We start from the raw sequence: 16,272 nt of genomic DNA on the forward strand, positions 1-16,272 counted from the left end.
TTTTGAGGCTCAAAGAGCCAGTTTTCCCGGACTGCAAACAGTCCGGTCGGACCGAAGGCCATTTTGGAAGTTTACCAGAACTATGCCAATATGGTACTTGAAATGTCCGGAAAATTATGAGGATCACGGAACTGGTCCCGGAATATTTTTTGGAGGTCCGGAACAACCAAAAAAGCCTCTAGAATGAGAAAAAAAGCACACGGGTCGATGTGCCCGCCCTCAGGGGTGGGCACGCCCGCCCCCATGGGGCAGGCATGCCCGCCCTCAAGGGCGGTCCAGGGCGGGCATGTCCGCCCCCAAGGGGCAGGCATGCCCGCCTCCCTGAGGCGGGCAGGACTGCCCTCGGGTCTCCTTTTTTCCTATAAAATTGGCCCCGGGGCCTCCGTTTTTACTCACTCAGTCTATGTTGACGGACCCTCCTTCTCCCTTACGCTCCTTGCGATTCTTTACTGCTTTTCTGCATTTTTATTTAGCTTTATTATTTTCTTGCTTTGCTATTTGGTCATTTAAAATTAAATTAATTAATATTCCCATAACGAGGAGCTTAACCTGGAGTTAAGAAGTGGCCGTCGATTAAATCAGGTACATGAACTAAAACTCTGCCTATTTAATTTTAGCATGTCATACATTCTTTTCTTCTACTCCTAATAATTCTACAACTGCATAAATGCATTCACGTCAATCATTAGGTGAATAAACTGCCTCAATTAAATAAATTTAGGCTAAACGCCCGGTTAATCAATAATCATGGTGTTAAGTTTAAATCCGACAATATTGGTTAAAAAACGCCTAGTTAATCAATAACTATGGTGAAATTGCCTTTATTTCGAACAAATTCTGGCTTAAGTCCAATTAATCAATAATTGTGGCTAAAAAGTTTTAATTCAAACACGTTTTTCTTGGCAATAAAATTGCCTACATTACAATTCGGTTAATCGATTTTCGGCAAATACATTGCCTATAAATTAGATTAACTACTTTCAGCGACAAACCGCTTAAATCAATCTTTTGGCAAAATGCCTAAAATTAATCAACTTATTTTGGCTAAAAGCCTTAAATCAATCATTTTGGCGACAATCGCCTAAATAATCATCTTTTGGCAAACAGATGGCCTAAATTAACCTTTTTGGCTAAAAGCCTTCAAATTAATCAATCTTTTGGCTAAAAGCCTTCAAATCAAGCGTTTTGGCGACAATCGCCTAAATCACAACATTTTTTTGCAGCAATTGCCTGAATCAATCTTTTTTGGCTAAAAGCCATTAAAATCAACATTTTTGGCACCAAATGCCTAAAACAATCAATTTTGTTTTTGGCGAAATGCTTAAACAAAATGCACAAAGCATACACACACTCATGCATAAAGCATCCCCATTCAAAGCCCTTCGAAGAAGGCCTATCGAACTACGTCGACTTTGATCTTCCATTTAAACGGAAGTACGTAGGCATGTTTGGGATTTAACCCCAAGCGGCAAGTCAAAATCACATTTCATTGGTCGAAATCACATAAACATTTGCATTGGTTCAATTATTTCATTCACCCTGTAAAAGCATTCATTCATAGGTTAGTTCATCAGCATGACATAGTCTCGGGATCCACCTCGGGTTTGTAGACCATGCTTTCACTTTGGGTTAATTAATCTAGTAATTAGGTTAATTAAAATTGGAGTCAACTTAGGGTTTTTTCCTAGTTTACCCTAAAATAATTAAACAAGGTGGCGACTCACACATCACGTGCATTTCTTCCTTAATCACATGCATCCATATGCATATGGTGTTTTGGGGAGGGGTTCACAGTTTGGCGACTCTGCTGGGGAAGTTATGCAATCTTTTTGCATAAAGAGGACTACAATTGTTGTGTAAACTAACCTGCCCTTCTTTAGGGTATTATTTACTATGTTTTGTTTTGCAGGGTACCCCAACAGAAAAAAATCCAGTATTCTTTCTTTAAGAATACGGGATAAGGAGAATTTGAACTTGATTGTACAACTAAATTAAAACATTTAAATTTGTTGATTTATTTGCACGATTGAGAATCTTTTTCTCCATTGCATAAAAAATGAATTTCAAATGAATTTCTTCTCTCTCTGTTCAAACTTCTGAGTTTGGATAGCAAGTAGCGCTGATCGGCAGGTCTTTTTGATTATGTCGATGGACAGCCAAAGCGTCCTCCCTGTTACCGCAAACCATCCCTAATCTTTTTGGGGATGGCCCATGGGCATGCGTACTGTTGGACCCACGCGAAACTCTTTGTTTCACATGTGGTTAGGTATATCCATACCCTAGGTTCAAGGGTCCCTTTATAAGCCTATTCTCTATTTGCGTCATAGCCTATAGAACCTATCCTTTAGGACTGTATGCACCCAATGATGCTGAATCATTCCACTAAAAATGAATTATGTTGTGATGTTGTGCGCATTCACGCATTCATCTCATACTTCAGAAAAAAAAACATTCCATTTCAAAGCTGGAAAATTACATTTTGGTCCCTGAGACCTGGAAAATTACATTTTGGCCACAAAGGCCCAAAAATTCTCAATTTGGCCCCAAAGGCCCAAAAGTTCCCAATTTGGCCACAAAGGCCCAAGAATTCCCAATTTGGCCCCAAAGGCCCCGAAAATGCACATCTTGGCCCCTAAGGCCCTAAAATTCTCATTTTGGCCCTAAGGCCCAAAAGTTCACATCTTGGCCCCAAAGGCCCAAAAACTCACATGTTGGCCTCAAAGGCCCAAAAATTCACATGTTGGCCTTAAAGGCCCAAAAATTCACATTTTGGCCCTTAAGGCCCAAAAATTTTTTTTTTTTTGAGAACTTAGGGCCTTTCGAAAAGTCGAGGTGTCCAGCCCTAAGCACTCTACCTTACATATCACATCCCATTGGGTCCTATCCTAGGTGTCCTAGCATACCAACATTACCCTACATTGTTTGGTCCTACCACCCCACATCACAAGGGTCAAGTCCAAATACCTTACCCTTACACTACCCTACCTCACACTATCTCACATACCCTATGAAAACACCTTATATAGGATAGTCTAATCATTTTGACTATGTCCTTTTACAGGTACCCCTCCAAAGACCACCTGTACCCGAAACACCAACTGAGCTTTCACCCACAGGTCCAACAACCCCGACTGCACCAATGGCATCACTCTCTGACATCCAAAACCTCATTGAACAACTGGAAGCCAGAATGGAGGCTAGAATGAATGAGGCATTGGCTGCCCATAGGACTGCCCTAATAGCTGAACTAGGTGGTGGTAATGGAAATGGGGTTTCCGCTGGGGGAAGTGGACCTGCTACCTCCAATCAAGGACCTGGTGCTGAACCGACAAACCCTACCCTTAACCTGGATGACATGCCCTCCAGAACTGCTTCTGAGCTGGAAGCTCAGAAAATGAGAGAAAAGTTAGAACTCTTGGAAAGGTCAATCACTGCCCTTAAAACACACAAGGAAGTGGTGGACATGGGCTCCTTGTCCTTGTTCCCCGAAGCGAGACTGCCAACAAAATTCAAAATGCCCAACATGGATAAGTTTGACGGAACCACTTGTCCCAAAACGCACCTGAAAATGTATGTGGGTGCCCTCAACCCGTTTGGCCTGAACAGCGAGCTCCTTGCTCAGTTGTTTCAGCAATCTTTGACTGGTGCTGCATTAAGATGGTTTGTAAGCTTGGATCGTTCCAAAACGAAGAATTGGGAGGACATATGCAATGCTTTCAACACGCAGTACCATTATAATATCGAAGTGGATGTTACCTGGAGGGAGCTGGAAACCACTAAACAAAAGAACAATGAGTCTTTCTCCTCGTTCCTTTCGAGGTGGAGAGCCAAAGCTGCTCAAATGATCAACCGACCTTCTGAACAGGAACAAGTTGACATAATAATCAAGAATTTACTGCCTGTCTACCAGTCACAACTTCAAACACAGTACTTGCCTACGTTCCAATCGCTCATTGCGACTGCAACTAAGGTGGAAGACTTAATCCAGTTGGGTCAACTCAAAGAAGACTCGTACAAGAAGCAGAATCATGCTGGACTTTGAAAAATCGTCTACAAGACCTGGTTGACAATGGGTCCATCATCCCCAAGAGTAAGCTGAACATCAACCAATCCCTTGCCTAACCATGGGATTAATGCAAAAAAATTTTTGCTGAACAAGAATCGTTCGATCCTTTCGAACTTTTCTTAGAAATGAATGAAGTTCGTGTCTGAGAAGGTTGAGATCAAGCCTCCAAAAAGAACAAAGGAATTGTTCAAGACCAACAACAACCTGTCTGATCGATTTAAGCATCGAGAGGAACAAAGTCACTACAGTCAATCCAATCCTAGTCCATCACAGTCCGCCTAGAGTCTATCTTTTAGGGTCTAGCTTTTCTTTTCATTTTCATTTCCATTCAAGTTTTTTTTTTCATTCAATTCAAATTTGTAAATCTAAGTGTCTTTTATACACAAATTTTGTCTTATCAATAAAAAGGGATCAGTTTACGTTCCAATCATGTTTATACTCTTTCCCTATCCTTCCCTGTGAAAGCAAAAAAAAAAAAAAAATCGAAAAAATAATAAAAAAAATTGAAAAAAAATGATGACAAAAAAAGATAATAAAAATTGGCAAAGAAAAATGCATTCATCCTTTCATTTGCTCTGCATCAATCAAAGCTGGGGGCATCCTAAGAAGCACCATCAAAGGGGAAGTTTTAAAGGGTAATCATGGAAAGGATCCAGCAAAGGGTACGCAAGACTTCAAACAGTACCGAGGCAAAGCCGATTGAAGGAGTTAGGGCCAGAATGGTTTCTCCGAAAACCCAGGAATGGAAGATGCTCCGACAGAGAGGTGTCTGAATTTTGAGCTTAAAAGCGACAGAATAAAGAAGTTATTGGGTTGGGTCTGCACGAAGTCGCAATGCTATCCATACACTACTCAAGTCATCTCAGAATCAAGTTGCCTCGAAATTCTTTATGGAGAGGCTGCTTCTAAGCAAGCAAAAGGAAGCAAACAAAGCAAAAGAAAAAAATGGGTCAAAAGGAACTTCTACACAAAAGAAAGAAATCAAGGACAAAGCTACAGGAAATCAAGTTGTCAAAAACGGGTCAACCGTAAGCTCTCCGTTAAATTCAAGCCCATCAAGGGTAGATGACAAATCATTTCAGCCACAAGGACAAAGACCAAGCGGCTGCTCACATTTCGAAAAAGCAAGTTAAAAGAAGTAGTCATTTCCACAAATTGGATGACAACAAACACCTTGAAAATCCAGCGCCAGGCATGGCATAAGTACAAGTGTCCTTATAAACAAGGATCATTTCTCAAAACAAGGAAAAGGAAGAGTCTCCTCAAAATTCCTTATGGAGAGGAGAACCATTGAGGAAATAAGTTTCAAATTCAGAGGAAGATAAAGTTCAAGAAAAGGAATCAAATTAACCTCAAGAATTCAAACATGGCAAAGCCACAAACTCAAAGCATAAAAGCTTCTTCAACACTCAAGCCACTCAAGTTACCACCACAATGTGGGTATTCAAAACTCTTTGTGGTGAATACAAGTTGTATTTTAGTCAGCCAGTGGTAAAACCACTACAACAACAAAGTCAGATTCGCCTAGGGTCAACACTATCATACGAGCTCGAGTCAATAAGTTGATTCAACAACATCTAGTCGGGAAGGAATCCCGCAAAGACATCAAGCCGGGAAGAAATCCCGCGAAGAAATCAAGTCAGAAATGAACTCTGTATTAATATCAAGTCGGGAAGGAATCCCAAAGAAATCAAATCGGAAATGAATTCCACAATCAGCATTAAGGCGAAATTGAATTTTGCCCCAACAATAAGTCGGAAATAAATTCCGCACCAAGACGGAAAGGAATTCCGCACTAACATCAAGACGGAGATGAATTCCGCACCAGCCGAGCACGAAGTTCGCATCCCGGAAGGAACTACGAAAGACCTGATTCTCCCCATTCCCCGAAGAGTTCTTGGAGATACGTAGGCAGCCACAAAGGCGCGGTCACAAACATAAGTCTGCATCATAAAAAGCATTTTCTCTTTGCCAATATAAAAAAAAAGAGAAGAAAAGAAAAATAAAAAGCTGGAGTTGAAAACCCGAAAGGGCGGCTTCAGGCAAGAATTGAGCCCGCTAGGCTGAAAACCCGAAAGGGCGGTCTAGGCAAAAGTTAGAGCAAAGAGCCTGCTAGAGTCGAAAACCCGTAAGGGCGGCTACTAGGCAAAAGTTAAGGCAAAAAGAAAAAAGTGCTTTCAAAGGTCTCCTTGGGAGTATATAAATCATTTTGTCCAGGAATCACTCAGTTCCTCCGAGTCAAAATTCACTACAAGAAAAATTTGAGTCTTTAAATCGAGTCATTCTCAAAAGTTCATTTTGAAAGCGTCACTCTTTGAGTCATTCCTCGAAAAAAAAAAAGAGAGAGAGGAAAATGTCAATTCAATCCCCGGGGTTTCTAAAACAACCCTAAAAAATGTCAAATATAATCGTTGAGAGGTAATTCTTTAATACCTCGTCTCCACTCGGACCATCGTTTCTTCGATCCTTTCAGACGAGCGAAGTCATCCACTGTAACAGACTGATTTTTCTTTTAGTGTCGGTAATAGTGATTTACCGGTCTGTGAATAGTACCATCGGTCCGGGACTTGGTATTATTTTAGTCCGGAAAAATTACTATGCATAGTTAATATTTTATTTACTATTTTTGGAGCATGTTTGCATGATTTAGGTGGGTAGAAAATATTTAATGAATATTTTTGGAAAGTTTATGTATTAAATGCATAATATTTCTAGTGTGGTATATTAAGAAATAAATGAGGAATTATTTTAGTGGAGTTCATTTAATTAATTGGTGGAGTTAAATAAGAAGTAGAAGAGATTTATTTGTGGAATATTTAGAGCCATTGGATGAGATTACTTAGGACTTGATCTTAGCCACACATTTGACATGAAATTTGGAAGTCAAATTTGACTTTGGCACTTAAAGTAACACCACAACACTTTTTGTTTTCTTCTCTTCTCTTCTCCACGCCATTTCCATCTTCTTCCTTCTTCTTTCATTTTCTTCATTTTCTTACCTCCAAATTTACCACCAAACTAGCTAATTAAACCATAGATTAGTACTTAATCCTTAAGAATTAAGAAGTAGAAGTTGAGTTTGGTGATTAAAAGCAAAGAGAAGTGAAGTTACCATTGAAGCAAGTAAGTTGTGGTTTTTGAGTTTTGTGAATTGTTAAGTAGAATTCATGGTTTAGACATGTTATTGATGCATTAAATCATGCTCCAACTATTTCTTTTGTCAAGTTTTGCTTGTAATGTTGATTTTTCATGCTTTGAAGAGGTTGGAGAACCATCCTCAAAGGGGAAAGAGAAAGCCAAGGAGTAAGGCTTTCCAAGCTTATTCAAGCTTGTTAATAAGGTTAGTGCAATCATAATTTCACTTGTTTAAGTTGTTTTTACATGGTTAGGGTTTTGAATATATTTTGGGAACTTTGTATGTTTTGTTGAAATTGCTGAATTTTAATGTGAGATGTGTTCTGCCGTGGGATTGGAACTCATTTTCGACCCCTTTATGCTTCCCATCTGTTTCTGACTTCTTCATGAAAGTTGTAGCTCTATTTCTCATCTTTCCAAAACATATTCTTATGTCTAATTCCAATACTTGTAGCTCAACTTATGATTTAAATACCAAAACTGGTTCTGTTATGATGTCTTACCTGTCTATCCGAAATGATTGTCCATTTTGACCACTCAAATGGCAAAATAACGTTTTATTTTCTTCATAAAAGTTATAGATTTACTTCTTATCTTTCCCACCCATCCTCTTGTGTCCAAATTGGATATACATAGCTCAACTTATGGCTGAAACACCCAAACTGACTCTGTTGTGTCGGGCCACATGCATTACTAAATTGAGTGCCCATTTTGACCACTATACTGACAAGATTAGGTTCTGAGTTCTTCATAAAATTTGTTTCCCTGTGTCTTGATAATTCTCTCGTTCTGGATTGGTTTCATTTGAGTGTTTGGCGAAGTAGGAATTCAAGAAACATTGGACTTGGTTCTGCTGAATTAGGTCTGATCTGTTGGTCTGTGTTCTGAGCTTTTGTTTGCTATCTTACTGTGTGATCTGGGCTGTGGTCCCTTCTGAACATTTGTAGAATTTTGTCTTAGCTTTCTAATGAACCTGATTTCATTCAATTTTGAGACCCATAAGTCAACTTATGTGTTAAAAACTATGCAAAGGTCAAGTTTATGAAAATGCTGAAAAGTTCTTGATTTATGTACTTTTATACTATCTTAAGTATATATACATCTATAGTGTTTTGAGTAAAAATTTTGAATTGATGAGTACTAAATGAAGAGGTTTTGACTAAGAATTATTGCTTTTGTGAAAGAATGATTTTGATTTGGGCTCTACTATGCATGATTGAGACGTGGTATGATGAGATGGATTTTCTTATTGTGAAGCTATGATCATATGCTAGGGTTATCAGCCCTTATAAATAGGCGGACGCGCTTATTTGTGTGATGGGGTGGTGCTTTCATAGGCCACGATTGTGTGATGGGGGTGGTGCTTTCATAGGCCACGGTGGTGCTTTCATAGGCCACGAGTATGTGATGGGGGTGGCGCTAATATAGGCCACGATCAAATCTGCTTATGTTCATTCTGCATGAGTACGAGCCTCAACAAAAAATGAAATTTTATTGTTGCTATAAAAGAATGAAGACATATTTGTATTTATAATCTTCTCATTGCTTTCAAAGTATTTGAATTAAATGAATGCGATTTCGGTATTTATATAGTTGAGTAATTTCAGATTTGACTTGGCTTTTCTATTTAATTTAATTGTTGGTTATTTAGCACCACTGAGTCTTCCACTCAGCGCGTTGATTTTTATCACGCGCAGGTTAGGAGCGGAGGGTGTTCTTCAAGACCAGAGGACAAGCATCAGAGTAGAGATCACATTTTGGGTAGGATATTTTGTAAATGGTGATTTTTGGCATGTATATAAAGATTGTATTATGGAGGTTGTATATAATAAGTTTATAATGTATTAAGAGTTATGATTATTGAAGGAAATAACATCTTATTATATTTTTGGTGTATGATGATTATATATTCCTTGAAAGGAATGTGTTTAGACTATGATGCGTATGTTGATGGATATTTAGAAGTGCTTGTGGTATGTTATGTTGAATTGGAGTTTAGGGGTTTGGAGAAAATTGGAAGTGTGTATATTTTCTTTGTGTGGCAAGTTAATTTTTAGGGGAAACTCTTGCGAAATTTTCGTAGGAATTTCCTTAAATATTATTTTCGTTAACAAAAAAAAAAAAAACAAAACAAAATGTTAATTACTTGCCTCCTTATGAAAATTTAACCACTTCTAATTTGTGATCTAGCTTTAATAAGTGACATAAGACGGTGCTCCGGCACCGATTGTGGCATCCGCTGTCTGGTTCTTCGGGATTGGCCGGTGAGTGTTACATTTTGTGGTATCAGAGCATAGGTTTAGACGATTCTAGGAGATATGATTTGGTATGAGAGTTTATCCGATTTGGAGTCATGATATAAGTGATTTAAGTTAAATACATGCCATATTAGTCTATTTTGGGAATTTCTCTCTGATGCGAATCCGCTGGTCTTTGTAGGTATTTAGTGATGTCTCAGCGCCTACCGGATGAGGAGGTGGACAGTTATGTCCCTCCAGAGGGTGCTATGTTAGAGGGCAGTAGGCCAACCGGTGGTGATGCTGGTGGGATTTTGGGTTCCGATGCAGAGCGCGCCTCAGCTGTAGGGCAGGCTACTGCGGGTCCTGCGGGGCCTAATCAGGGTGATTTGGTACAGCAGTTGGTAGCTACATTGAGGCAGGCTGCTGGAGCTGTTCCCCAGGCTCCAGTCACACCAGCCCCTGTTCCAGTTCATACCTCGGTAGAGAGACTGAGGAAGTATCGTGTTGAGGATTTTATGGGTCGGAGAGATGATGATCCTTCTGTAGCAGAATTTTGGCTCCAAGCTACAGAGAGGGTTTTGGACCAGATGCAGTGTACTCCTGCAGATAGATTGATTTGTGCTGTTTCCTTACTAAAGGAAGAGGCTTACCTATGGTGGGAGTCTATGGTGAAGACAGCGAGAGTTGAGGATGTTACTTGGGATTTCTTTCTCTCTGCTTTTCAGGAGAAATATGTAGGGGAGTTATACACGGATCAGAGGATAGCAGAGTTCCTTGAGCTTAGGCAGGGACGGATGACTGTCTCCGAGTATGAGCGGGAGTTTCTGCGGTTGAGTAGGTATGCTTCTAAGTTGGTCCCTACTGAGGCAGATCGGTGTAAGCAGTTTCGGAAGGGGTTACTGGATGAGTATAGGATGCACTTGACATCCCAGCCCCACACTACATTAGCTGGTTTGGTGAAGGCTGCTACAGAGCTTGAGCTTATTCGGAATGAGAGATAGGCTAGAGGTCAGAGGATCCAGCAGAGCAGTCAGTATAAGAGATTTCAGAGTGCTACGTCTGGACAGACTTCAGGGGTCCAGTCTAGTAGCAAGAGATTTAGAGGCGGACAGCAGATGGGGGCCAGACCGGGCCAGACAGTTGGTCGGGGTATAGTTCCGAGATCAGCTCCTCCGGTTTCATCTGTTGCTAGTGGTGGAGGTGCTGCATGGTCAGGTCTACCAATTTGCAGTCAGTGTGGCAGGAGACATATTGGGGTGTGTTGGAGAGCTACGCGAGCTTGCTATAGATGTGGATCCACTGAGCATATAATTAGGGATTGTCCTATGACTGTGACTCATCCAGCTCACCAGGTTGGGAGGCCAGCTCCCTATGTTCAGAGAGGCAGAGGTAGAGGCCGTAGTGAGGGATATGGTACTAGGAGTGAGAGACCCGTGTCTGAGACTGTGGAGAGACCAGAGGCTAGAGCACAGGCGAGAGCTTATGCCATCAGGACCAGGGAGCAGCGGGATGCGCCGGACGTCATTGCAGGTACCTTCTCTATCTTTGACACTTTTGTACTTGCTTTGATTGATCTGGGCTCCACGCATTCATACATATGCACACATGTGGGTAGACTGGGTAGTATGCATGCTGAGACATTAGAGCACAGCGTTGAGGTTACTAGCCCTTTGGGTCAGAGTGTAATAGTTGATCGGGTGTATAGAGATTGCCCTGTAGTCATTCATGGGTATGTATTTCCGGGTGATTTGATAGAGTTGCCTTTTCGGGAGTATGATGTGATATTGGGTATGGATTGGTTGTCTAGACATGGGGTCATTGTTGATTGTAGACGTAAGAGGATTACGCTTCAGACTCCGTCTGAAGAGGAGATTGTAGTTGTGGGGGAGAGGTCGGATTACCTCTCTAACGTTATTTCTGCTTCTACTGCGAGAAGACTGATCCAGCATGGTTGTGAGGCCTACTTAGCCTGTGTACTTGCTCCAGAGTCAGAGTCTCCTAGTGTCCATGATATACCCACAGTATGTGATTTTCCGGATGTGTTTCCAGAGGAGTTGCCTGGTTTACCTCCTGAGAGAGAGGTTGAGTTTGGTATTGAGGTTATGCCTGGTACTGCACCGATATCCATTGCTCCGTATCGGATGGCGCCTGCTGAGTTGAAAGAGTTAAAGATACAGATTCAGGAGTTGCTTGATAAGGGTTTTATTCGTCCTAGTGTATCTCCATGGGGTGCTCCAGTATTGTTCGTAAAGAAGAAGGATGGCTCACTTAGATTGTGTATTGATTACAGACAACTTAACAAAGTTACTGTGAAGAATCGGTATCCATTACCTCGGATAGATGATTTGTTTGATCAGTTGAGAGGAGCTAGTGTATTCTCGAAGATAGATCTGAGATCAGGCTATCATCAGCTAAGGGTGAAGGGATCAGATGTACCTAAGACTGCTTTCAGGACACGCTACGGTCACTATGAGTTTTTAGTGATGCCATTTGGGTTGACTAATGCTCCAGCAGTGTTTATGGACCTGATGAACCGGATCTTCCATCCTTATTTGGATCAGTTCGTGGTGGTTTTTATTGATGATATTTTGGTGTACTCTCCGACTAGAGAGGATCATGATCATCACCTACGAATAGTTCTGCAGACTTTGAGAGACCGACAGTTGTATGCCAAGCTCAGTAAGTGTGAATTTTGGTTGACTGAGATTGCTTTCTTAGGGCATGTTGTTTTTGCAGAGGGTATTCGGGTGGACCCGAAGAAGATTGAGGCAGTGCTCGATTGGAAGCCACCTACGAATGTCACAGAGATTCGTAGTTTCTTAGGTTTGGCTGGATATTACAGGAGGTTTGTCAAGGGGTTTTCTCTTATTGCAGCCCCTTTGACTAGACTTCTCCGTAAGGATGTCCGTTTTGAGTGGACTGATAGATGCCAGAGTAGCTTTGAGAAGCTTAAGGCGATGCTTACTGAGGCTCCAGTTTTGACACAGCCAGCTCCAGGCAGACCATATGATGTTTATAGTGATGCTTCGCATAATGGTTTGGGTTGTGTACTTATGCAGGAGGGCAAGGTGATTGCTTATGCTTCCCGGCAGCTGAAGCCACATGAGAAGAACTACCCTACCCATGATTTGGAGTTAGCAGCTATTGTGTTTGCCTTGAAGATTTGGAGACATTACTTATATGGTGAGAAATGCCACTTGTATACGGATCATAAGAGCCTTAAGTATTTGCTTACACAGAGAGAGCTTAACCTGAGGCAGCGCAGATGGTTAGAGCTACTTAAAGACTATGAGTTCACTATTGATTACCACCCGGGTAGAGCTAATGTAGTGGCAGATGCACTCAGTAGAAAGGCATTAGTTGCTCTTCGTGCTATGAATGCACACTTATCTGTGACTAGAGATGGTGCTCTTGTAGCAGAGCTTATGGTGAAACATGTGAATACTCAAATTTTGAGGCTTCTAATGTTGTTGGTGGCATGTGAAACTCTTTAAATGGAGGAAAGCACGCCTGCTACAGTGCCGTGCCAATTAATTTGACTTTGCTAAAAAGCCATTTTTCCCGGCCGCGGCGGTGGCGTCCGCCCTTAAAGGCGGCGGTAGTCGCCTATAAATACCCTTTTTTTTTTTTGAGGCTCAAAGAGCCAGGTTTCCCGGACTGCAAACAGTCCGGCCGGACCGGAGGCCATTTTGGAAATTTACCGAAAATATGCCAATATGGTACTTAAAACGTCCGGGACGTTGCAAGGATCACGGAACGGGTCCCGGAATATTTTTTGGAGGTCCGAAACTCCCGAAAAAGCTTCTGGAGCAAAAAATCAGCAGAACCGACGGCCCAGCCACCGAGGTCCGGCGGCCCGGCCGCGGGAGAGGGCCGCCGAGACCCGGCGGCCCCGCCGCCGAGCCCGGCCGCGGGCCTTCAGCGGCCCAGCCACCGAGCCCCGCGGCCCAACCGCCGAGCCCAGCCCCCGAAACAGTCCGATTTGCCCTATAAGTGCTGCCTCCGGGCCTTCTGTTTTGGTCACTCAGTCTGTGTTGACGGACGCTCCTTCTCCCTTACGCTCCTTGCGATTCTTTTACTGCTTTTTTGCATTTTTAATTTAGCTTTTATTATTTTCTTGCTTTGTTATTTGGTCATTTAAAATTAAATTAATTAATATTCCCTTAACGATGAGCTTAACCTGGAGTTAAAAAGTGGCCGTTGATTAAATCAGGTACATGAACTAAAACTCTGCCTATTTAATTTTAGCATTTCATACATTCTTCTCTTCTACTCCTAATAATTCTATAACTGCATAAATGCATTCATGATATCTTTAGGCAAATAAACTGCCTCAAATAAATAAGTTTATGCTAAACGTCCGGGTAATCAATAATCGTGGTGTTAAGCTTAAATCCGACAATATTGGCTAAAAAACGCCTAGTTAATCAATAACTATGGTGAAATTGCCTTTATTTCGAATAAAATTCGGCTTAAGTCCAATTAATCAATAATTGAGACTAAAAGACCTTAATTCAAACACGCTTTCTTCTTCGCAATAAAATTGCCTATATTACAATTCGATTAATCAATTTTTGGCAAACACATTGCCTATAAATTAGATTAACTACTTTCAGCGACAAATCGCTTAAATCAATCTTTTGGCAAAATACCTTAAGTTAATCAACTTGTTTTGGCTAAAAGCCTTAAATCAATCATTTTGGCGACAATCGCCTAAATAATCATCTTTTGGCAAATAAATTGCCTAAATCAACCCTTTTGGCTAAAAGCCTTCAAATAAATCAATATTTTGGCTTTAAAGCCTTCAAACAATCATTTTGGCGACAATCGCCTAAATCACATCAACTTTTGGCAAAAATTGCCTAAATCAATTCACTTTGGCTAAAAGCCTTCAAATAATCAATTTTGGCGACAAACGCCCAAATCAATCAAACTTTTGGCAACAAATTGCCTAAATCAAGCTTTTGGCTAGAAGCCTTCAAATACCAACTTTTGGCACAAATGCCTTAATCACTTTGGCGACAAATCGCCTAACCTTTTTTTTTGCAACAAATTGCCTAAATCAAGCTTTTGGCTAGAAGCCTTCAAATACCAACTTTTGGCACAAATGCCTTAATCACTTTGGCGACAAATCGCCTAACCTTTTTTTGGCAATAAATTGCCTAAGTCAACACATTTTGGCTAAAAGCCTTCAAATACCGATTTTTGGCACAAATGCCTCAATCATTTTGGCGACAATCGCCCAATAAAACATCTTTTGGCAATAATAAGCCCAAACATCAATTTTTGGCAAACTAATTGCCCAAATCAATCCTTTTGGCTAAAAGCCATTAAAATCAACATTTTTGGCATCAAATGCCTAAAATCAAATCAATCAATTCTTTGGCAAAATGCCTAAACAAAATGCACAAAGCATACACACACTCATGCATTAAGCATCCCATTCAAAGCCCTCTAAAAGAGGCCTATCGAACTACGTTGACTTTGATCTTCCATTCAAACGGAAGTACGTAGGCACGTTTGGAATTTGACCCCGAACGGCAAGTCGAAATCACATAAACATTTTCATTGGTCCAATTACATCATTTTACCCTGCAAAGCATTCATGGTTTTGGTTAGATCATCAGCATGACATAGTCTCGGGATCCACCTCGGGTTAGTAGACCATGCCTTAACTTTGGGTTAATTAATCTAGTAACTAGGTTAATTAAAATTGGAGTCACTTAGGGTTTTTTCCTAGTTTACCCTAAAATAATTAAACAAGGTGGCGACTCATACATTCACGTGCATTTCTTCCTTAGTCACATGCATTCATATGCTATGACATTTTTGGGGAGGGGTTCACAGTTTGGCGACTTCACTGGGGACTTATGTAATCATTTTGCATAAAGTGGACTACAATTGTTGTGTAAACTAACCTGCCCTTCTTTAGGGTATTATTTACTATGCTTTGTTTTGCAGGGTACACCAACAAAAAAAAAAACGTATTCTTTCTTTAAGAATGCTTAATAAGGAAAATTTGGACCTAATTGAAATTTACTTTAAATCATTCAAATTTGTTTATTTATTTGCACGATTGAGAATCTTTTTCTCCATTGCATAAAAAAGGAATTTCAAATGAATTTCTTCTCTTCTGTTCAAACTTCTGAGTCTGGATAGCAAGTAGCGCTGATCGGCTGGTCTCATTGATTATGTCGACGGACAGCCAAAGCGTCCTCCCTGTTACCGCAAACCATCCCTAATCCTTTTGGGGGATGGCCCATGGGCATGCGTACTGTTGGACCCACGTGAAACTCTTTGTTTCACATGTGGTTAGGTATATCCATGCTCAAGGTTCAAGGGTCCCTTTATAAGCCAATTCTCTATTTGTGTCATAACCTATAGAACCTATCCTTTAGGGATGTATGCACCCAATGATGCTGAATCATTCCATTAAAAATGAATTATGTTGTGATGTTGTGCGCATTCACGCATTCATCCCATGCTTCACAAAAAAAACATTCCATTTCAAAGCTGGAAAATCACATTTTAGTCCCTAAAACCTGAAAAATTACATTTTGGTCTCTGAGACTGAAAAATTACATTTTGGTCTCTAAGACCTGAAAAATTCACATCTTGGCCCCTAAGGCCCTAAAATTCCCATTTTGGCTCCTAAGGCCTAAAAATTCCCAATTCGGCCACAGAGGCCCAAAAATTCCCAATTTGGCGACAGAGCCCAAAAATTCACAATTTGGCCCCGAAGGCCCAAAAAATTCTCAATTTGGCCTCGAAGGCCCAAAAATTCTCAATTTGGCCACAGAGGCCCAAAAATTCACAATTTGGCTCCGAAGG

General features: G+C 40.8%; 1 long non-coding RNA gene across 1 annotated transcript; it reads left to right on the plus strand.

Annotated features, from left to right (window-relative positions):
- The first annotated feature begins 6,910 nt into the window (after positions 1-6,910).
- On the plus strand, positions 6,911-9,019 carry LOC149495568 (uncharacterized). Its single transcript, XR_016321148.1, has 3 exons — positions 6,911-7,189; positions 7,327-7,406; positions 8,899-9,019. It is a non-coding gene; the product is annotated as an uncharacterized LOC149495568 (long non-coding RNA).
- Positions 9,020-16,272: the final 7,253 nt, after the last annotated feature.

Source organism: Jatropha curcas, chromosome 6 (genome assembly GCF_041381405.1).
Source record: "Jatropha curcas cultivar XTBG-Jc1 chromosome 6, XTBG_Jcur_1.0, whole genome shotgun sequence".
Lineage (NCBI taxonomy): Eukaryota > Viridiplantae > Streptophyta > Magnoliopsida > Malpighiales > Euphorbiaceae > Jatropha > Jatropha curcas.